The sequence below is a fragment of the Triticum aestivum genome, chromosome 7B, assembly GCF_018294505.1.
Source record: "Triticum aestivum cultivar Chinese Spring chromosome 7B, IWGSC CS RefSeq v2.1, whole genome shotgun sequence".
NCBI classification, from domain to species: Eukaryota; Viridiplantae; Streptophyta; class Magnoliopsida; order Poales; family Poaceae; genus Triticum; species Triticum aestivum.
Window position 1 is genome coordinate 270315242 of NC_057813.1, and position 23525 is coordinate 270338766.

The window sequence follows — 23525 nt, forward strand, 5'->3', positions numbered from 1 at the left end:
TTCTTCATCCTCATCAGTAAGCAATTCTTCTGTTGTCGTTCACTGAAAAAATTCAACCATCTCTTGCACTACATGTAGTGATACAGTTTGCTTGCATTGGTGATCCCTGCTCCATTTCTCTCCACACATAAAACACAAGCCCTTGGCCTTGCGGTACGATCTCAGTGCTTCCCATTTATCCTCTCCCAGCTTCTGTCTTTGTACATCAGTATTGGTTCGTCTATCTTCAACAGATTTGGTGTTAGCTGGCTTAGCTGAAGATGCTGCCTGTATATACTGTTGCCACTTGACAGGATGACCTTGCTGAGAAGCAGAATTTGTCAGAGACTCATGCAGTAACGCCAGTTCATATGCTGCATCGAGATCTGATGGTTGCTGCAATGCCACCAGTACTCTAACAGATGGATTCAATCCATCGATGAATTTAGTAACATAGTGCACAGATTCTGGCACGGCCTCGTACGCTGATAATTGGTCATATAGCTCGACAAACTGCTCCACATAATCCTCTACCGAGCCTGTCTGAACTATGCTGTGGAATTTCCTAACCAGAGCCTGATGCTGATTTCGACCGAAACGACAGTACAGCAGCCTGCAAAATTCTTCCCAGGGTGCATTCGGTGCTCTTCTCTGAACCGATTCCAACCATCGCGCTGCTGCCCCTTCAAATAGAGTAGGTGAAAATTGAACCCAGAGGTGCTTAGGTGTGCCGCTCATGCTGAAATAATCCTCACACCTTGATTGCCAAAGCCTCGGATTGGTGCCGTCAAAACGGGGCAAGTCGATGCGTGGTGCAAATCCATAATTGTCAGAATTCTCTCTGTGTAACTCAGCCAATCGCGAACTGAACATGGAGCCATGGTCGGATCTCGTACCTCTGGCCGGCGGAGGGACATACGGAGCGTGATCCTTTCCCTTGGCCGTCGGGGCAGATCTGCTACCTTCAGGGCCTGCGTCACCGTTGGAGGCCGGGATTTGACTTGTCGGTGGCCGGCCTCGTGCTTGTGAGTTGTCGTCGGAGAGCGACCGTTCCAACCCAGCGCGGAGTTCATCCATGTCGACTCCAATCGACAGCTTGAGGTCGTCGATGCGCGTCGTCAGATCACCCACGATGGACCGCATCGACTTGGCCGCCTCTTCCTCTTGGCGCTTGAAACGAACGTCGAGGGACTCCGCCAGGTCGGCCTTGAGGAACTCGTACACCGCCTTCGTCGCCGACGACATACTCTCCATGGCTTCACAGCGGCGGTGCGCCGTGAATCTCGTCGCGTGGGGATGATGGAGCGGAGCTTGCTGCGCCAGGATCGAAGCTCTGATGCCAATTGTAAGCAACGAATCACTCCAATCGATCAATCTATTAGTCTTATGCTCAATCTCCAGATTGCAAGGAATTCGAATTTGGGAAGGAGGAGGAGGAAGGAAGAACAGAGCTAGCCAATGCCTCACGCCATCTATCCTATCCAGTTCCTCGACCGCAGCCGCCACCACCACCCATTACAGTCTTCTAGTACAACTAAGTAGTGTTGGCTAGCGGGCCCATTCTGGGCCGCGTAGACGAGCCGGAGCCTGGATACCTCTCTTGGGCCTGGCCTGCTCTCCTCTTGCCGGTTCGCCCTGTAGCTCATTAGCTGTTGTCGCTGTTTCAACCGTAGGACTGCTGACATGGTCTCACTGGATTGGTGCGGGGGGAATATTGATGCTGGAAGGCCGACTGGCCGAGGGAGGGCCTTCATCGCTCGCTCCCCCGCTATAGCAGTGACCGGCGCCGCCTCCTAACGTCGTCCCATCGAGCGCCGCCGCACTGGTTTCCTCGCCGTCCCGTGCCACTGCTGCTCTCCTATCCGCCTTTACCGTACGCTGCCGGCCCTGCTACCGCTGCTCTAGGATTCCTTGGCGGGCGCTACGGCCCGTCTTCTGGAAGCGGATTGGAGGCAGCGAGCGGGCGGGGAAAGCGGTGGCTAGAGCAAATGCTCAAGTTCCTGTCCAGGGTGGTGGTGGAGTACCGCCCTCTGGACCCGCGCAAGGCAGCGGCCGTGGAGCTCCTCGTGCAGTGCAACGGCCGCAAGGCCAAGGACTCCAACCCCACCTGCTCCGTCGAGTTGCGGCGCCTGCCCTCCCCGGCCGCGGCCGAGGACCCCAAGGCCCAGCCGCCCTCGCGCGTCCTCGTCACCTACCTCAACGGCTCCGAGAAGGCCTTCCGTCGCCGCCGACGGCGCCACTGCGCAGGGCATGCGCGACCAGATCCTCGCCCGCGGCCGCCTCCTCGAGACCGAGCAGCTCTTCCGCGAGGCCGGGGAGAAGTGGCCCGTCATCATCCCCGAGGAGGAGCTCGGCATGTCATTCCCCGGTATCAAGGTGCCTCTTCTACTCTGTTTCGGTTAACTTCACTTTCTGTCGAACACATTGCGTGCGTGCTTTGGCGTATCTCACTGCCTTGGGCTGAAATCTCTCGTCCAAACATTTGGAATGCTAATAGTCTCGTTCTGTACGTTGTCGCTCATTCAGCTTGTATATGTGATCATGGGACGTTTTTGACAATGCATAACATCTTATGAGCATCGAGTGTTATGTTATTATCCACATGTAGAATGAAATAAGTAGGATTATTACCAATTTTATATTTATTTTTGGTAGATCAATAAGGATGTAGCATTGCCTGTGTTGTGCTTTGCCTGTAGCCTTGTACCATGTTTCATATGTATCACCTGAGGCATATTTGTCTATGTGTGCTTGATGCTTATTTCGGTTGTATTGCTACTGTCGGGTTTGATCTAGCCACTTTTATCTCCCTTCTTTTCGTCAAACATTACTAACATTGTGTATGCTTTTTTCTCTCCCAACATTTTGTATGTTGGGTGATTATATAATTCATTTCATTGAGTACTGTGTATGCATACTTATTTTTCTGACCATGAATTACTTCACGATAGATTATGTGCATGTGTACTGGGCGAAACTGTTGGAAATAACATTAAAATGCATGATCCTTTCTAGCTGCTGCATAAAGTTCAAGTTCTTGTATACTGTGCCTCAAGGTGTGTTGTGTCTATTTTTATAATAAAACATCAAGGTGTACTATTTGTGTGCAACTTGATAAATATTATTTGGCTTTTGAATTAGGATCACCACTGCTTTTGGCATTTATAATCCAGTTCAATAAGGGGAACTATGATCACTACTGCAAGCCCATAAGCTGGCGCTATGGATTTAGCTTGGCTCATGAACATACTCTTTTGTAGTCATTCAGAACATTGGAAGTGAAAAATTTGGTTTTGATTTTTAAAGTCAATAAGATGGCATGTTGACCATTAATTTTGATTGCATATAGTTAGATCTCTTTATCATCATTGATATGGTTTGGCTGCATGCATTTTAGGTATCATCCTTTCTTTCTGAGCTGGCGGTAGTATAAGTTATTTATTTTGTTCTTAATTTCAAAAGATGTCTACTAATCTTAGCAGTACCTTTACTCTTGGGTGTTATAGGGTAGTCAAGCGAACACTGGTGCACCATTTGACTCTTTTTTTCCTGTTTTATTCACCTACTTGTTGGTTGGTTTAATATATTGTTTATGTGAGCTCTCTCATCATTTAATTTCTACTCCATAGATCATTGTTCCATGATTTGTCTGGAGTTTCTGATGTTTCACTACTACAGAGACATGTTGTTAGGTCCTTCTAGGAAAGAAATGCTTAGCGTACTATCCCTAGCCCTTAACATTTTTTGTCTAAGAAAATACTGCATTGGCTGATACCTTTGTAATAAGACGATAAACATGTTCTTTTTCATTAACACAGTAGTAGTCATCCTGCCTGTTCTGTTGAAAAAATAAATTGTACAAGCATATTGAGTGGCCCTTTTAAATGCCTACTCGGTCAATCACTTACATAGGATTCTTACCTTTTTAGGAACACCTTTATTTATTTAGATATTAATAAAGAGTGCTTTGTGTTCCTAAATGCAGATAAATTTTAATTTCTAAAGAATTTCCAATCTGCATAAGCAGACCCTGAACATAGTTTGAATTTTAAATTTACTATAATCAAGCATGGTTTCATTGCTATAACTTAATAGCATTTTTATTGAAGTTATGTTATTTTACTATGATGATGTTGGGTTCCATCTAGGTAGAAAATACACCGATGGCAATATCAGTGGATTTCTCGTGGACCAGGGAGAAAAAGGGTAGCATGATCTTGCCAGCATGCTCACTTCGGGAGACAGATGCAAGTGAGGAAGATATGAGGGCTGCACGTCCTGTTTTTCTATTTCCTCCCAACTTTAGTCACACATGTGTTTTTTCTAAGGAGTTCACTACACCATGAGGATGGCGCGGATTATAGTCTTCACTTTTTGCTGGCGAATGTACTTTGATTACTGATTACCAAATATTGGTTCAAGATGTACCATTTCCAGCCTCGCTTTTCTATGCACAAATAGTATGAGTATTAGGTATTTTTTCATAATTTCTGATTTGATGTCGCTACGTTGATTCCTTGCAGTGAGTTATGTTCAAAGATACGCTCCCATTCAATCAGGATTGAAGTTGACATAGTAATTCTTCAGATATGTGCAGCTTACTTGTAAGCCAAAATTTGATTGTCAGATGATGGTAATATTACTTTCTGCGATGTTGGATATATAGCAACGATGCATCAGGAATAGCAAGCTTTGTATTTTAGGAACTGCCTTCTAGAAAAAGAAAATGTCCGCATAGTTTTGTACTTTAGGTCGTATGGTCTGCTTGCATTTATGTTAGAACCATCCCATTCCTCCTGTAACATTGCTCTTGATAGGTATTGCTTATCCCATTGCAATAACTAAATTTTATCTTTAAATACATTTTTTCTGATCAAATGGCATCTCTGCTATTTGCACAGATCCTGGAAAGAAGTAGTTTTTACTGCTGCTTCAGGCTATGCTTGATTGTGGGCCTTTTTGTGCAATCTGAATAATTTTTAGCAGGTCTCAATTTAATATGATGGTAAGAACTTTTAAAATTGCAACAGTGATGACAAATATATTTTACTTGAGGTTTGAGAAACTGAATTTGATAGCTCTCTCAGGTGAGCCTACCATTCCATCACATGCAAACAAATATATATATATATATATATATATATATATATATATATATATATATATATATATATATATATATATATATATAATGGGTGAGTCTATTCTAATAACACCCCTTAAGACCTTATTCTGCACACCGAAACGTCTTATTCTGCTAACACAAAACAACCGCAGCAAAAACCCACCCGAACCACATGCACACACACGCAGCCCACCTTATTCTTTCATCAGATCAACACCCACCCCACGCTCTCGTCTTCTACCTCGCACCACAAGCCATCCCACGACCTTATCTCTCCCCAAACAACTCCCCCACCCACGTCCTTCCACCGCCGCCCTGCCCAGCGCCGCCAGCAGCCCAGAAGTGCAGCATCGCTGGCCGCCCCTACTTCTCCCTCGCACCTCCGGGCCTCCAGCTCCTACCTCCCATCGCCCCCCATCTACCTTCTTCCACCACTGCCACGCCCAGTGCCGCCACGGCTCCTCTCTCCCGATCGCCGTGCCACCTTTGACCTTGCCCGGTGCTCCTCCTACCCCCACTCCATCCCCAGCAGCCCGCTGCCCCCACCTCCTTCCCTAGTACACCACCAACCCCCTCCCCGATCCAAGAACCTTCTCGTTGCCAGATCCATGGCCGCCGCGCAGCCCCGGCCGACTACCACCCACGCCGCCACGCCCAACATCGTCGAAGCTCCCGTGCGGCCCCCTTGCAACACCCCGTCGCCGCGATCCAATCCCCATATCCCCCACCGCCACGCAAGGAAATTACATCTTCAATGTGATGAAGACTCAACTAGATGGCGAGTCGTTCGTCGGCCCAATCTTTCACGATACTGGCAATAGCACAAGAAATTCCGATCGAGCAAATATGCAAGACCGTAAGATCAAAAGAAACTAGCGTTGAGTAGATTAGATCGGCTCCACGCGCAGCAGCAACAAAATCTCAATGGATCAGCAACGAAGACAATATTTGGTGTCCCTCGACATAGGACGTTTTCTGACTATTATTGAACTCACGATGAAACAAAACTTCCCCTTCTTTACACGGGTATCCCTGCTTTTATAACGTGCGCGCAGGCACTTCTCAACCGACTCCATGTAAGCGAATCTAAAACGGACTCTCCTATCCAAACAAAATAAGATTTGACTAATTAATACTCCGGCAACGCTGATCACCTTCCAACTAACCTAGACTTAAAACGTATACGTAACTAGTACTTATGCAACCTTTGGACTCTACTATAATGCCAAGCTAACAAAACTAGTATTTCTTGTGCCGATCGGATCACGGCTTCTTCGGTGGAGTCCTAAAATTTGGTTTAACTTCATCTTGCGGTGGAGAAATCTGAAGTATCATAAAACCAATCTGTATATATGAAAAAGCTTCTAAAATACCAGCTTCTTTCCCTTTTGGAACTGTCACGGTCAACTTCTCACGCATCGGTGTAACTTTAATATTTCTTGAACGAGTGACAGTAGTCTTGGCATAGATGGTCACATCATCCTGCCCCTCTTGAAATGAAGCCATCCTTGGCTTCAAGATACCTTTAGGGATCTTACAGACATCGTTCTTGATTGCACTAGAGAACATCGGTTGTAACATACGTCGCCTTCCAGAGTCCCAAAAGGAATAAGTGTTGGACCTCCCATCATGTGTAGCTCGATGATCATATTGCCATGGCCTCCCCAACAACAAATGGCATGCATCCATTGGTAGAACATCACAGATAACTGTATCGATATAATTGCCAACCGAAAAATTGATGCGCACCTTGTGAGTAACTTTCAGTTTGCCCGACTGATATAACCATTCGACACAGTGTGGTTGTGGGTGCTTCCATGTTGGTAAAGCAAAAGCATCCACCAAGTCCTTGCTGACTGCATTAGTGTAGCTTCCACCGTCGATGATCAACTTGCAATTGGTGTTGTTGATCTTGCACTGAGTCTGAAAAATATTCCAACGCTGCCCCTTATCCTCAATGCGATCCTCTTGCACACGCTGCACCATTAAGGACGGATATGATTCAGCAGCTTCAAAACTAGCAGTCACCTTCTCAGCATCTTCAAATTTTTCACTAGAAGTGTCAGAAACTGCCTCTTCATCACTCGCGGATGCATAGCCATCTTTTGTGAGCAATACTCTCTTCTCATTAGGACATTCACGCTTCATATGTCCCCTTCCTCCACACTTGAAACACTCTATGTCACTGGAACGATTGGTCGACTGTGCACTAGAATCAACCCTTGACGGTCCTGATTTTGAAGCATTCTTTTGCATGGAACCATGAGGGCGATTTGATGTTGTCGTCCTGGTGCTATGACCGATATCCTCACTCTGATGCTGGGAGCGTCGCCATGTGTTCAAAGTGGTACTGGGAACTGTGTTGACTTGGCGCCGCTTAATCTGTTGTTCCGCACGCACAGCTTGATGCACAAGATCTTGTATGTTGTAGTAGACCACCATCTCAACATGTTCCTGCACCTCGATATTTAGCCCGTTAAAGAAACGTGACATGGTCGCCTCCGGATCCTCCGTTGTCCCTGTACGTATCATAAGCAATTCCATCTCCTTGTAATATTCATCAACACTCAAATTACCTTGAGAGAGCCGCTGCAACTTGTTGTACATATCTCTTTTATAGTGCTCAGGAACAAAACGGCGCCTCATGAATTCTTTCATACCTCGCCAAGTCGTCGGGCGATGTCTTGAACGACAAATTTGATTCCACCAAATTAGCGCGTAACCGGTAAACTCAATTCCAGCAAGTTGAACTTTCTTCTCCTCGCTATAATGATGGGCATCAAAAATTTGATCAACACGCATCTCCCACTCCAAATAGCCTTCTGGTTCACACTTGCCGGAGAACGAAGGGATTGAAATTTTTATGCGCCCAATTCCATCATCCAAAGGCACACGCATAGCTTGACCAACTCGGTCATGCACTCCACCACGAATGGATGTTTCGGGACGAGGCTCATAGTGTCGTGGTCGTGGCGCGTACCCCGCGTGGTCAATGCCATCACCGAAACCATCATCTCCAGCATGAGGGTGTGCCGCCAGACGGCGATCATGCACGCCAGCATATCCGTCGCGAGCTGGTGGTGCATAATACAGTGGAGCAGCCGGAGCAGTCTGTGGTGGTGCAGAAGTCGCTGCCGGCATATTGATGATGTCTGCCAAACCATCGAACCGAGTGATCAGGACATCTATCCTTTTGCCGAGCGCGTCATGACATTGCTTGATGTAGTTGCATGTGTGGTCAAAACCATCCCGAGTATTTTGAGGAATATCATCCGCATACACTGGACGCATTATTTCCTCAGAATCAGCAGCAACCTCGTCACCCTTGTCGGCCGAGGTTGACATCTTAATCAACACAGTACCGTGAACAACCTTAGCTCTGATACCACTTGATGAAGACTCAACTAGATGGCGAGTCGTTCGTCGGCCCAATCTTTCACGATACTGGCAATAGCACAAGAAATTCCGATCGAGCAAATATGCAAGACCGTAAGATCAAAAGAAACTAGCGTTGAGTAGATTAGATCGGCTCCACACGCAGCAGCAATAAAATTCCAATGGATCAGCAACAAAGACAATATTTGGTGTCCCTCGACATAGGACGTTTTCTGACTATTATTGAACTCACGATGAAACAAAACTTCTCCTTCTTTACACGGCGTATCCCTGCTTTTATAACGTGCGCGCAGGCACTTCTCAACCGACTCCATGTAAGCGAATCTGAAACGGACTCTCCTATCCAAACAAAATAAGATTTGACTAATTAATACTCCGGCAACGCTGATCACCTTCCAACTAACCTAGACTTAAAACGTATACGTAACTAGTACTTGTGCAACCTTTGGACTCTATTATAATACCAAGCTAACAAAACTAGTATTTCTTGTGCCGATCGGATCACAGCTTCTTCGGTGGAGTCCTAAAATTTGGTTTAATTTCATCTTGCGGTGGAGAAATCTGAAGTATCATAGAACCAATCTGTATATATGAAAAAGCTTCTAAAATACCAGCTTCTTTCCCTTTTGGAACTGTCACGGTCAACTTCTCACGCATCGGTGTAACTTTAATATTTCTTGGACGAGTGACAGTAGTCTTGGCATAGATGGTCACATCACAATGGCAGAGGATCTCCACCACCATGAGCTCGCCTCTTCTCCCACGCGAGGCTCCGATGGCTCTTTGTCCCGCTCCTCCCCTTCTCACCCACAATTAGGGAGCACCTTCTTCCAATGGAGTGCGCCAGCAGACCCCATCAGGGCGGCCACCTCTTTCGGGCGCCATGGCTGCCACGCAGCCAACACGGATGCGACCTCGATCTGGGGTACCTCCACCGCCCACTATCGCGGCCTCGAGCAGCTCCGACCGGGTGGATTTGGCACTGCAGTCCACATCGCCCAGAGGCGTGCACCACTTCCTCTTCTCCGTGCAGTCCTCCTAGCCGTCCCGGAGGGCGTTAGGGGCCAAATCCACCTCGACGAGCTTCCTGCCATGCCTCTGCACCCACTCCTCTTCCACCTCCCCTCCTCTGCCCAGAAACACCGCGGTCAGTGCCGCGTCGGGCCCCCGCGAGCCAGATCCGGCCATGGTTGGCGACCTCCCCGCATGCAGTCAAGATTTCGGGGGCGTACAGTGCTGTGCGTGCAAATCAGTTCGGCTGCAAGTGTGTTGTAGTTGACTTTTTTCTTCAAAGAAATTGTTTGCTGCAAGTCCAAATTCGAGGGAGTGCAGTGCTGTGCGTGCAAATCACAAGCGGCTGCCTTCCCCGACAGCCAACGCCTCATGCAAAAACCACGGCCATGGCGCTCCTTCCCCTCCCCTTCTGTGACACGCGAGGCATGCAGTGCGCGCGGCGATGCCGTGCAGTTCGTCGTGTCGTGAGAGCAGCGATGGTATGGACGAGCTCGCCTGCTCCCGGTAGACGTACCAATGGGACAGCGACACATTTCAGCTTGTGTTAAATGCGAGCGTATAGAGACAGGATTGATACGCAGACAGCGCCGTCTAAGTTAACGGTGGGTGGGCGGTCCACCTTGCACATGTTCCGTTTGTACAAAACTGTTTCCGCGTGATGGGCGGAAAGCATCCGCAAACCGTGCTCACGGGTGAGAGAAGAAACGATGTGTCTAGTAATAGTGAAAACTTTCTTTAGCGTCCACCCTGACTGTCACACGTCTTTAATGATCTTCAATGATGCCTAATTTTGCCTAATTTTTTTTGCTTTACCACTCTTGCCAGCAGGCTCTTTTGTTCATAGGACTCTTTTCGGTATGTTACTTGGATAAAATGTATCCTGTCATGTATATGCAGAGCAATGGAGATAGCAACAGAGAAAGTGATGCCAGACACCACTCCGGTGTACTGGCATTTTAGCAAAAAACTTCCAAAACTGCTTGAAATAGGTCTCCGTCTCTTTCCTCCGGCCGTCGCCCGCGCACCGCCCGGGGCACCCGCCGCCCAACTGCGCCGCCGCCGACCTCTCATCCCCGTGGATCAAGCTAGTCAGCCGCGCTGGCGGAGTCGTTCCTTCCCCGCCCTCGCCTCTGCTGTTGTGGCGACTCTAATCATTGCTCCTTCCTCGCCCCGCCTCTTGTAGGTACTCCTGGATAACAATCAATCAGTGAGGAGTTTTGTAAACTATCAATATAGTTTTTGGATACAATCAGAGAGGAGTTTTTGGAAACAATCAATAAGTGAGGAGTTTTTGGAAACAATCAAAATATAGTTTTTGCAAACTTTTATTCGAGGATAGCATAGAGAAAGTGGCGGAAAAATACCACTCTCTAGCTTGACATCCCAAGCAATGACATTGTTTTCCTTGGCCCTTGCAGTATTTAACATTTGCTTTATGGGAGTAACAAAAATCAGTCAAATTGCAAGGTAACTGCAGTTTTGAACAACCCTTTAATAAACAATAATTCAAAGCTTCAGTTGTTCCTCCGAAGGTTCAAATATGGCACCAAAAAGACTTACTCTTCCATGTGAATTTACCAAAAAGACAGATGGGGTCAAATCCTCACTTGGTTAACTTGAAAGTTCAGATTATTAAGTGAACTTCCATGCAAAAAACAAAAAAGATAATTAAGTGAACTTGGGATGAAATGATTAAATGGTCCATGAATCTGCCCATGTGAATTTACATTCAGAGTGCCATGCGAATTTACATTCTGTCAGTTTTCATGTGAATTGTGACAGTATTGAAAGCATGCAAACATGCCTTATGCCTGAATTGTGACTGTACTGAAAACTGCCAAGTTTTCTTCCGGATGATCATCTACTCTTTCATCATCCTTGTCATGAAAATTGGTGATGTCTAAATAATGAAACAAACATAATGTATCAAAGTCACTATCAGATTACTGAATTTCGACTGAAGAATGAACTGATATTTTGTCACTATCATAGTCAAAATCTTACCCATCTTCAGCCAAAACCAAATTTCAGAGTTCAAGTACAGTACAAATTTTACTGAATTAAGAAGCTCAAACAGTTAAGTACTTCAGCCATTGTTCCAGGTTTGCCGGTACTAGTTTACACATATGGTGAATTTCTATCATTGCCCCATCCACAAATATCAGTCTTGAACCAATTATGAAACACAAATAATGCTAAAAAATACTCCAAGAAACAATGTTTGTACTGACGGAGTACATAAGCACATGCAAACATGGAACGATGTTGACCACAAGGTTGCAGATCAACGTTTGTACTGGCGATACCTTTGCAGCCGTGTACGCCGTCAACCTTGAAGCCTTGTGGACATTTGCAGCCCTTAGCTTGCTCATTTCCAAAATTCAGTTTTGTACCACACAGAAGCCACAAGAAAACTACAAGCTAGAAGACATCTGAAAGGAATGATGTTATACCGAGCAGGCGGAGACAAACCTCCCGTTATTGGTTTCCTTCCAGCAGTGTCCATTGTTGATTTCGCATCGACCAACACCAGAAGCTGCCAAACCCAATGCAGACTTGGTTTCATATTCTTACAGTAACTCATCATATGTATAAATTTCAGAGAGCAAATTTACCGAATGCAAACTTGCAGAGCCGCCGCCGCGCCTAAATTAATATAGTCTGATTTCACTCAGAGCCCTGCACCTAAATTAATATGGTTATTTCCCTGATGAGAGGTGTGTTTGTTTGTTTCAGATAAGACAGAGCGAGTTTCGACTGCAATTGCCATCCAAGACAAAGATGGGGAGTTGAATTTCCTCTGCAAAATATCATCCCTACTAATAAGCATAGACCTCTGCAACTTCCATTACCTTTGATCTGTTATTATCTCTTCAATAATCATAGGAAGTTAGGAAAAAACACACTCATAAATTGAACTGAATGAATCCATTATGTCTGTAGAGTGTAGAGCAATCCAACCTTTGTCGACCTAAAAAACTAGCAACTACCTCCAGCCTCCAAGGACGGAGGAGGGTTCAGAGCTTACTCGGGGGATGGACAGGTCAGATGCGGGCGTCCTCCTGCTCGGCAGAGAGAGCGATTGGAAGCGGAAGCCTAGCTTCCATCGCCGGCGGTGGACTCCGGCGAAGCCATGGCCGGTCGCAGCCGCATTCGCCCCCTGTGGACGTCCGCAGCATTGTACGCTAGGCCGGCTTGCTCCTGCGCAGGCACGATTTGCGCCATCGGAGGTGCTGCTGCAGCAAGCGACTCGGCGTGAGATTGCTGCCACCTACAGAAGTCGCATCCACCACGTGCTGGCTGCCATTGGTTGTAGGGGAAAGCTATGGAATGAGAAATTGAGAAAATCAAGAAGAACAAACCAACGAAAAACATCCAAAAAGCTGTACTTACGTTGTGACGGCGGCACTTGTGGAAACGCTCAATAGCGTTCTGGCCGCGACGAGCTACATAGGTCACGACGTTCCTGCCGGAATCCGGGCAAGGCACGATTGGCAGGGCGACCTGCATCTGCCATCTTTACCAGCTAGGGTGTCTTGGTTCGATTTGGGATCGATTGAGATGCACTGTGCGGCTAGGGTTTGCTGGTGCGAATTGGGGATCGAATGAGGACCACACTGAAGATGGGCTGGGTTAAATGGATGAGGTGGGCCTACTGAAACCTGGCTTGGACGTCCGTCGCAAACGCCGTCTCTTCCCGTTCGGTATACACATTAAATATGCTGACGGGCTCGTCCTGAATACCGGCGACCTCACATATCCCCAAATGAACGGACGCCTCGGGATACCGAGACCAAGTGAGCTCGTCCGCGCCAACGAGTTTTCGGTCGTGTGCATCCCTTCCATAGTCGTTGCTGTTCAGAGGCAATTTTTGTGTGTTTCAGAGAAAAATTGATGATTAGTTTGTGTGCAGTGCTGGTCGCCTGAGCTTGGATCATCTGCCACTTCCGCTGGACACAGCCTTTGCTCGCCAGCGCCGCTCCACTGAGGCCTGCAAGCGTGTAGACCTCGCTTGGCTAGATCCGGTGCTGGGCCTTGCCGAGTGCGGCTCAGTTGGTGCACAAGTGCAGTCATTTTCTTTTTTTGCGTGGATGCTACATGTACTCGTTTAAGTTTTGTCGATTCACCTGTTGCTATTACTATATGAGCAGGAAAAGTACTTCTTGGAGCTCCCATGGTGCTCGCATGACACGCCCGTGCCACTCACTTGGCTCGCATGGTGATACATGGTGCGGTTTAGATCGTAGCATGTGGTTTGGAGCATATGAGCATGCAGTGCAAAAATGATGCATTTTGTGTTTTGAGGATTTTATGTATAAAATTTACAAAGGCCCATTTGAATGCAGATCGTGACAAGATATGTGTTCAGAAATGCATTTTGGAGCATGTGCACATGCAGTGCGGACGATGCTTTTTGTACATGAGGATTTTAAGTATAAAAGTTATATGGACTAATTTGATTGGGTTCAACATGCAGTTTGGAGCTCGTGGACATGTAGTGCAAATGGTGTTTTTTGTGTTTAATGATTTTTTATATGAAAGTTAAAGATGGATTTATAAAAGTGAAGAAAACTACAATGCAGTGCACTTCAGGGGACTCCACGGTCCACTTCTCATAAAAAGAAAAGATGTTTCCCAATTCATGAAGTACGCTTTGGCTCTTTTCTTGTTTAGACTAAAAAATGACGATGTATGAAAAAACCATGTAGTTTCTTACTCTCGACCACGCAATCATGAAAAAAATGCATTTAAAAAATCATGCAAATACGTTGCATTTTGGTCTTGAAAAAAGTCCACTAGGAAGGATTTTTTAGTACAGTCCATTTCAAACAAAATGAAATTTGTATAGCAGCTCATTACACCTATGTATGAAGTGCAATTTGTTTGTGTGTCTCAAAAATCAGTCGACTACATTACTACATTAACACGTGCAGTGCGTTTGGTTCTCGGATGTGCTTCACTTTTGAGAGTGATGGTGTTCACTTGCACCCACCATGAAAGTATGGTTTTTTTAAACGAAACAAAAAGATAGCAATGAGGTTCACTTCAACATGTGTGGCGGTTCATTTCCCTCATCTTTGCGGTGCACTCTCGTTCATAAAAAACTTGGAAAAAAAGACAACAAAAACTCGTTTGAGAAAATATACGTCCGACAACAGAAATAATGAAGTTCACTTGACTCTCTGATGTAGTGCGATTTTCAGTTTGAAGCAGTGCGTTCTTTTGTCCGACGATGATTTTGGTGTCACGAAAAAACAGAGTCTCCGCTTTTTGCTAATTTTAAAACTACTCTTAAACCGTAAGGAATTAGAAAGTGTGTTCTACATGAAAAAGTTGTGTCTCGTCGATATCTTTCCAACGGCATATCATTTGAATCATTTCGAGAACCGGTTTGTAAAAATTTCAAGAAAAACGGTCGCTGCCACTTGTCGTCCGCCGCACGATTTTCAAAATTAACTTAAAACTGTAAGGAATCTCAAAACCGTTCCTACATATGAAAGTTGCGCTTTGTCCATAGCTTTCCAACGACGTATTACACGCCTCATTTCGACAAATGGTTCAGAAACTAGAGCGAAAACAGTACCGAAAATTGCAAAAATTTCAAAAAAATGTAATTCCGCAATTTAGTAAATTTGAAACTACTCTTAAACCGTAACGAATTAGAAAACATAATACATATGAAAAAGATGCGCCTTGACGATATCTTTCCAACGGCGTATTTGCTTTATTCCTATGAGCGGTTTAGAAAAAAACACGAAAATACGCTCGCTGCCACTCGTCATCCACCGCGCCGTTTTTGAAACTGCTCTTAAACCGCGAGGAATCTCGAAAAGTGTTCAACATAGAGAAGTTGCGCCTAATCCATAGCTTTTCAACGGTATATTATACGCCTCATTCTGATAAACGGTTAAAAAATTAGAGTAAAAACAGTACCGAAAAAATAACGCGTGCAATTTTTTCCGACGAGAAGTTCACTAGTCTATATTGCAGTGCTCGTCGTCAAGAAGATGCAGTGCACTTGCGTTCAGCGTGCAGTGCGGAAGTGGTGTGCAGAATAGTTATTCTGCTAATATTAGCAGAATAGACCGTCTGTATATATATAGCACACAAACCTTCTCCAGTTGTTCATGGTTAGCATTAGCCTCTTGCCATGAACTCTATGGAGCAGTTATTCTTTTATTATGTACTCCCTCCGTTCCTAAATATTTGTCTTTCTAGAGATTTCAACAAGTGACTACATACAGAGCAAAATGAGTGAATCTACACTCTAAAATATGTCTATATACATCCGTATGTGGTAACCATTTGAAATCCCTAAAAAGACAAATATTTAGAAACGGAGGGAGTACCTGCTACATTTTGCATTGAGCTTTGCATTGCATTGGAATGCAAAAATACCACCAGAGTAGGGATGATAAGGGTGCTTCCTACCTAAGATGACGCTACCTAAGGGATGATAAGGGTGTTTCCTTGTGGCACTACAAAGCTTTCATTCATGCAGGTGACGCTGAGCTGTCCTGCTTTAAGTTAATTTTACCCTACTTTGACCTTGTGCAGAGAACAATGAGTCACACAAAGTAGGCACAATAGGTAACAAAACTAAGTATTTAATTACATTGAATTTCGGTACAAGATTATAAGGATACAATTGATAGAAGATTAGGTCTTGTTTCTAATTTCTCAACACTACGAGGCTCCCATGGCTTAGAGATAACATAAGACAATAACATTGCTTGATAATGGTTTGAGTTGAAGATGATAAAGTTATTTTATTTATGTGCAGGGAAGTGTTTCATCCTTCCTTAAGTTTGATAACACATTGACTTGCACAAGCTTCATTTTATGCTTTATAATGGAGTAACTGTCCAGATTTGAAACAGCCAATATTTTGAACTACTGAATGCCGCATTCTTTGTTGATGGCATAAAAACAGAACACTCTTTTTATTTAATTTAGCTGAAGCCATGCCAACTACTACTGAATGCCACATTCTTTGTTGATGGCATAAAAACAGAACACTTGTTTTATTTAATTTAGCGGAAGCAATGCCAACTGTGCTGGAAAAACCATTGGATCTATTGAGTACTCAATGTAACAGAAATGTTAATCAGCTTGCTATCTTGCAAACACATATTTCTTTTGTTTAAAAGTCATTTAGGTGTTGTACAACAGTTTTCGGTTGGCATATGATCCTCCATCCCCCCATTGCTTTGTTCAAATGAACTGATGTTGACGCAGAGGAGGCAAACCACATGTAGAGGGAGAGAGGAGTTCCTCACAGGAGGGATAGGTTGGTCCCTGGCACCTGGGAGAATAAGCATTCAAGCTTGACTCCATAATTGGTACCTAACCAGTTTTCTTCTATTGTCACAAAGACAGAGCAATAAGGTAGTTTTGTTCTATTGTCAGAAAGACAGAGCAATAAGGGTGATTTTATTAAGCCAAGTTTATAGACCAGCCCCTTAGCTATAGATAAAAACTAATCCATGTTTTCTAATGATATCTCCAGATCAACTTCTTTTCTTGTCGTCATACATGTTCGTTCATCAAGTAACTCTTGAAATAACAAAGATGTATCTTGCAGGAACCTAACTTGAAAATGCACTTCTTATTTCAAATTAGCTCGCTGCTTCATGTCAGCACTATCTTATAAAGCGCTATGAATAGAATATCATATATTGTATTGAGTTAGATTTAATGCCACTCACTGAAGTCCATCCATTCGATATTAGTACCAGCTTATGGTCAATGTTCTCATTACCAGCCGTTTCAAGTTATATATAGCAATATCATTGTACTAAAACATTTTCCCCATATATTTGCGAGGACAACATGTTTCATGTTTCCAACACTTACACAGATTTCTATAACTTAATTGAAATAGTGGACGGGCGCAGCAACACGCGCCGACCTGGTCTAGTAGAATATGAGAACATCGCTTAGGAAAAGGTATGGAATCGACACTTGACTTCGAAGCAACTTGAATACCACAACTCCAAAACAAAACAAAGGGTTGGCTTGCAGAATAAGCTGGAATAAACATATGATAGAGATTTCGTCCGAAGTTTTCATGGTGGGGCCCACACGGGCTCGATCGTATAGCACCATCATGTACAAGGCAGTGCACATGACATACGATGTGCCCCCGAGTCAGCATAGCCAAGGACTCTTTAAGACACAACGAGACCATTGTAAAACCAACTGTGGATAGGCGGACCACTGGACGTCGAACCCCAATCTCACATCATGCATCTATCGGAAAGATATCCCAGGTAACTACTTGAATTCCTACCTATGAACTCCCAAAACTTTCTGGTTATGCAATCTGGTGTTGGGGATATAGGGAGGCACAAATATCTCACACCACTAACAAATCCTACACTCCAACTGTATCCATCCGTCAACACATAACCAAGAAAACCTCAGAAATCGTGTACCTCAGACCTTCGAAAACATCCAATATAATAGTTATGGCAATACATCTGATCGCTCTCCCTAGTATTGGGTGTCGTCAAACTACTCTCACCATAAAGAATATAGAAGCTTTTTCGATGTCGGCGTCCTTTGGTATTACGGAACTGAAACTATAGCACTGTGACGAAAACACCTTGGAGCTCAACTCCTCAGGTCCAATCCATACAATCGGGAGACACCAAGACAGAATTCCCGTCACATCGATATCACAACGATTCCAACAATACTCGCGCGATCCTAAAAAAAATTTTGAGTGACAAAAAGGAGAGTGAAGTCAAAACATCTACGTCACGAGTCCTCACCAGAGCGACGAGGGGATGAGGAGTAAAAAAAAATCCTACTCTCCGACATATATAGCTAGACTCAAAATAGTTTTTTTTCTAGACTCAACAACGACAATGGTTCGATCAATCAAGGGGGCTCGTAAGGTCGGTAAGGCTCTGATACCAACTTGTCGCGTCCAAGATGCGATACTATTCCAATCACGTGATGAATTCATGATTGGGGCACAATCACATTCGAGCGCATTGCAAGGTGGATATCATCATAACATACCATGTACTAAATAGATGAGAGTACTAGATAAAGGCTTACACTCGCCACAAGCTACAACATCAATACATAGCAATCATTATACGGAAGAGCAGGATCCGACTACGGATGAAATCAAACGAAAAAGAAGAACGACATCCACCCTGCTAGCCCAAGCTCTCGACCTGGAACCTATATCCCTTGATCGAAGAAGAAGCAGAAAAAGAACTCCAAACAAGCAAGCATCGACTCACATCAGATCATCGCATTACCTGTACCTACAACTGTTGTTGTAGTAATCTATGAGCCACGAGGACTCACCAATCCCATTACCATGGGTATCAAGACTAGCAAAGCTTAATGGGTATGGAAAGGACAAGTGGTGAGGTTGCAACATCACTAAGCACTGTATGGTGGCTACCTTACAAGTACAAGAATAAGATGAGAAGCTACGCAAATGGTCGCAAACTAGTAATAATCAGTAAGTGATCCTGAACGACTTACGTTCAAGCATAACCCAACCGTGTTCTCTTCCCGAACTTGCTCAAAAAGAGAAAGTCACGGTTACACACGCGGTTGGTGTTTTTTATTTCGGATCCGGTGTCAAGTTCTCTGCAACCAGATATTAAAAACTCCCATCTGCCACATAACCGTGGGCACGACTCTCGAAATTTTAAACCCTACAGGGGTGTCCCAACTAAGTCCATCACAAACTCTCACGATCAATGGAGGAAAATCCTTGTCCCAGAACAACCCGATCAAACTCGGAATCCCGGTTCACAAGGCATTTCGACAATGGTAAAACAAGTCCAGCAAGACCACCCGTTGCGTCGATACCCCGATAGGTGCCGCACGTATCTTATTCTCAAGACAACACCGTCTATGCGAAGTGGACGGTAGCCAAAATACCATCGAGTTGCCCCTAGGCGGCACTACCGACTGCTAGGTAGGTGGACTAACACTCATGAGGAGCACTGGTTCGGGGGGTTAATTAAGAGACCTCGGGGGCTGGCAGGTCCCTATGCAAGTTTTAGTTGTTATTAGGCAAATGGTAAAACCAATGTTGGGCCTTGCTGGAAGAGTTTTGTTCAAAGCGAACTGTCAAGGGGGCCCCATAAACTCCAACTGTGTTAGGAACACAAAATCAAGGCACATAAGACCGATATGATGGAAACTAGGGCGACAAGAGTGGAGCAAAACACCAGGCATAAGGCCGAGCCTTCCACCCTTTACCAAGTATATAGATGCATTAATTAAATATAAGAGATATTGTGATATCCCAAGATATCCATGATATCCATGTCCCAACATGGAACAACCTGCAACTGCAACTGCAACTAGCAATGCTATAAGAGGGGCTGAGCAAAGCGGTAACATAGCCAAACAACGGTTTGCTAGGATGGAGGAAAGGTTAGAGGTTATTTCATGGCATACCGGGAGGCTTGATAAACAAGAGGTGGGTAGCACGACATAGCGATAGCATCGAGACAACTAGCATAGAAAAGATAGTAGTGAGATCCAAGGTGACGATCATCTTGCCAGAAATCCCGCTAGTAAGAAGAACGAGTCCGTGAAGAAGACGAACTAACGTAGTCGAACGAGTCCTCACAATTGCAATCTTACCGTAACTATCAAGAAGAAGGACAACCGGAAAGAAGCAAACAACATAGTAAACAACCATCACATAAACATGGCATGATGCACAAACAAGTATGATGCATGTCCGGTTTAATGATTCATGGCATGGCAAAGTGCAACAAACAATACTACAAATTAAGTGGAGCTCAATATGCAACGAGTTGCATATTGACAAAACACCACATTCATTTATTTAGTTCTCTCCCGTTTATGTATCCAACAATATTAAATGTTGTTAAACATGACAAGAGGTGAGGCATAATAAAACTACCTATCTAGGCAAGTTTAAATGAGGCCGGAAACAACAAACAACAATTCCGAAAAATCCTCATATGCAATATTCGAATTCGATATTGTTTCTACCCTAAACCATATTTTAGATTTGTTAAACATGGAAAGTAATGCCACCATGTTATTCTATGCGTTTTTACCCCATTTACATATAAAGTTTATTTAATTCGGAGCTACAGTTAATTAGTTATGAATAAAACCATTTTAACATGTTATTTATGAAAACTTAAACAAACAGCAAGTTAAACATTTTAAACACGGGTGAAAGTTGGATATTATGAAACTAGATGAAATTCTAAGCATTTTACATATATGATGTTTTACATATGATGCATGGTTGTGGAGTAATTAAACACATGAACTATGGGGGCTTTTCAGCAGAACAATTTTTCTCAGGATTATTAGGCAAATTCGCAGAGAGGAAAAAATACACTGGGCCGAATCTGCACGTTGCTGGGGCGCTCACCTTGGGATGAGGTCCAGGTCGGTGGAGAGGGAGGCCAGAAGGGGGGCGGCGCTGGGCCGGCTCGATGGGGAGGCTGGACGCGGGCTGGGCCTTGGAGAGGCCAGCTGCAGCTTGCGGTCGCTAGTGGCCCAGGCGCGCTAGAGGAGCAGTCAACACGAGGCACGGGCGAGCAGGGCACCTCATCCTGGATGAAGTAGAGGATGCAGGGCGCTGGCAGCAGATCGACGCCGCGGGGCATCCAGCGACCGTGGCGCTTGGCATCAGGAGGTCCGACGGGGGGCGAAGCTTGACGAATCCGGTCGCGGGACCGTGAGGTGAACTGGAGCTCGGGGATGCATCCATGGCGGTGCGGAGCTCCTACAGAGAAGCAGGGAGAGGGATCGGGAGGTGAGAAGAGGGAGGAGCACATGAGAAAAGGGGAGGAAGAGAAGAGGTGGAAGGCACGATGGGCCTGGGAGGAGAAGGTAACCGGTGGCGGCATGATGAGGCACTGGCGGCGGGGTCGAGGGCGATCGGTGCGAGGAAGAAGCTTAGGCGCTGCTCTTGTTCAGGAGCTTAGCTGTGAGGAGGAGTGGTCCTCTGGTCGCTGGTGGTTGGGGGCTCGGGCAAAGAGGAAGGCAGCGCTAAGCGCCTGGTGGCTAGCTTGGGAGACTAGGAGAAGGTTGGTGGTGACGGATCCGAAAGATGTGGGTGATTGGTGGGTTTGGATTGGGGCAATCCTGAGGTAGAAGAAGGATGGTTGACTGGGCGGCGGCGCGATGGGACAAGGGATCTAGGTTTTAGGGATTGGTCCAGGGTTGGATCTATTATATATAGTAGTGGGATTAGGGTAGGGGATATCGGATCCCTCCGATTGTAATCGGACGGTCCGAGAAAAATAGGCTAGGGGGTCCAAAAGAGAAACCGAAGATGTTTTAGGGATGTTTGGGGATGATCCGGGCCCAACGGTGACGACTACCCGGTTTGGGTTCGGGGAAGTTTCTGACACGTGGGAGGGGTCTATGCACTACGCAAAGAGGGGGTTAGGTGGTCACGGTCGAGAGGGAAGCGAAAACCCGATTGGTCCGGAACGGTCAACGAAGGCAAAGCGGTCCGAGGGAAGGTGATGAAGGCAAAGGTGGAAACAGCAACGATGAATGAATGCAAGTTTTATGAAAACACGCGGATGCAATGCGGATGATGCAATGATGAAATGCAACAAAGAATTAAAACACACGGCAACAACAAAATAACTGGAAGGCATCTGGAGCGTCAGTTCTGCGGCGTTACACAACCCCTTCAAGCTAACCTATTTGCGATGGTTCCACACCTAAGTCCTTCCACAAGGACATCTGCCATGACAAAACCATGACAGTTGGCGCCCACCATGGGGCTAGAGCACGGTGGTTTCGTGTTCTTGAAGGGCAGCTTCTCAGGGATCAAGGGATACACCGTGGGCCGGATGACCAAGAGCCGCAGCGGTAAGATCTACATTGACGACTCTGGCTGGGGTCCCGAGGCCGATTCAATCGAGTATGGATATCGGGTCCCCTTTGGTGGAATTCAAGTCTTCATTGACAAGATAAGCGAATCAGATCCCGAGCTAGTTGCCTACTCCGACGTTGTTGAGACGGCTCGGTGTGCGAGACCCGCCAAGGTTCAACCCGCCCGGAAGCGCGCTTTCGTTGGTTTCATCCATGAGGTGGATTTTGAGGAAAACTCCGTGTCTAGTGGAGAGACGACTATCTATTTAGATGATGAGTCTTCAATCAGCGAGACCGGCTCAAACTATCAACTGCAAGACAGTGGTCTTGTGGGCTGTTCCAATGGTGACAGTATTCTGGACTCCTATGAGCCGCCGAGCAGAGCAGCTATCTTCATGGCTTGTACGCGACAGGTTTTGAATTCATCAACCGCTGCAGCTATGACCTCTGGTCCAATGGCCGCCGCGACAGCCGGGGCAAGTGGCCCTATGCGCTCGCCGGCTCAGGTTTTATCTGAGCTCTTAGAGGCTTTAGCTACTTTGTTAATGGTGAAAGTAACCCTGGTGACTCAGGCTCATCGTATGGTGGATGTTGCAAAACTACGAGATGAGATAGCTCAAGCCAAGGAGGAGCTTAATGCTGAGAATGCTAGGATGGCAACAGAGCGAGCCGCCTTGGATGCGGAATCACAACGGATTCAAGCAGAAACTTTCCGCTTAAGCTTGGATCAGAATGCATCAAATGTCATTCTTCCCAGGAGGCACCAGAGTCGTCTACCTCTAGAGTTTGATGCAAGGAATCTTTTCAATATGCCTGGGGCAGGACCAAGTAACCCGCCCGGCGTGACCCGGCCCGCTGATGCGACTAGGACTGGAGCGGCGGCTTAGCCCCGCGCAACAAACCCGCCCCTTGTAGATTTAAACCCACCTCAGCAAGTCTCAACACCTTCGGGTCACTTCTCTAACCCGTTGGACAACATGATTGTTGTGGCCTCACGGCTGGCGGCTCTCCCGGTGGAAGGTGGGTCTCCTGCGGCGGTCGAGGCTCGGAAGGCTGTGGAGCTTCTTCAGATGGCGGTAGGCTAGCAGGCGGCTTACTCCTACAGTCGCGATCGAATCCACTCAACTCCACGTCAGAGTCGAAGTTA

General features: G+C 45.8%; 1 long non-coding RNA gene and 1 pseudogene across 2 annotated transcripts; one reads left to right on the forward strand and one right to left on the reverse strand.

Moving 5' to 3' along the window:
* Nucleotides 1–1651: 1651 nt before the first annotated feature.
* On the forward strand, nucleotides 1652–2382 carry LOC123157895 (uncharacterized; annotated as a pseudogene).
* A 7842-nt stretch (nucleotides 2383–10224) lies between these two features.
* Nucleotides 10225–13200, reverse strand: LOC123159000 (uncharacterized). 2 transcript variants are annotated; one of them, XR_006479434.1, is made up of 4 exons: nucleotides 12908–13200; nucleotides 12130–12814; nucleotides 11968–12050; nucleotides 10225–10703 (listed from the first exon to the last, which is right to left on the reverse strand). It is a non-coding gene; the product is annotated as an uncharacterized lncRNA (long non-coding RNA). The 2 variants fall into 2 exon arrangements; XR_006479435.1 differs by having other exon boundaries at nucleotides 11821–12050.
* Between the last annotated feature and the right edge of the window lie 10325 nt (nucleotides 13201–23525).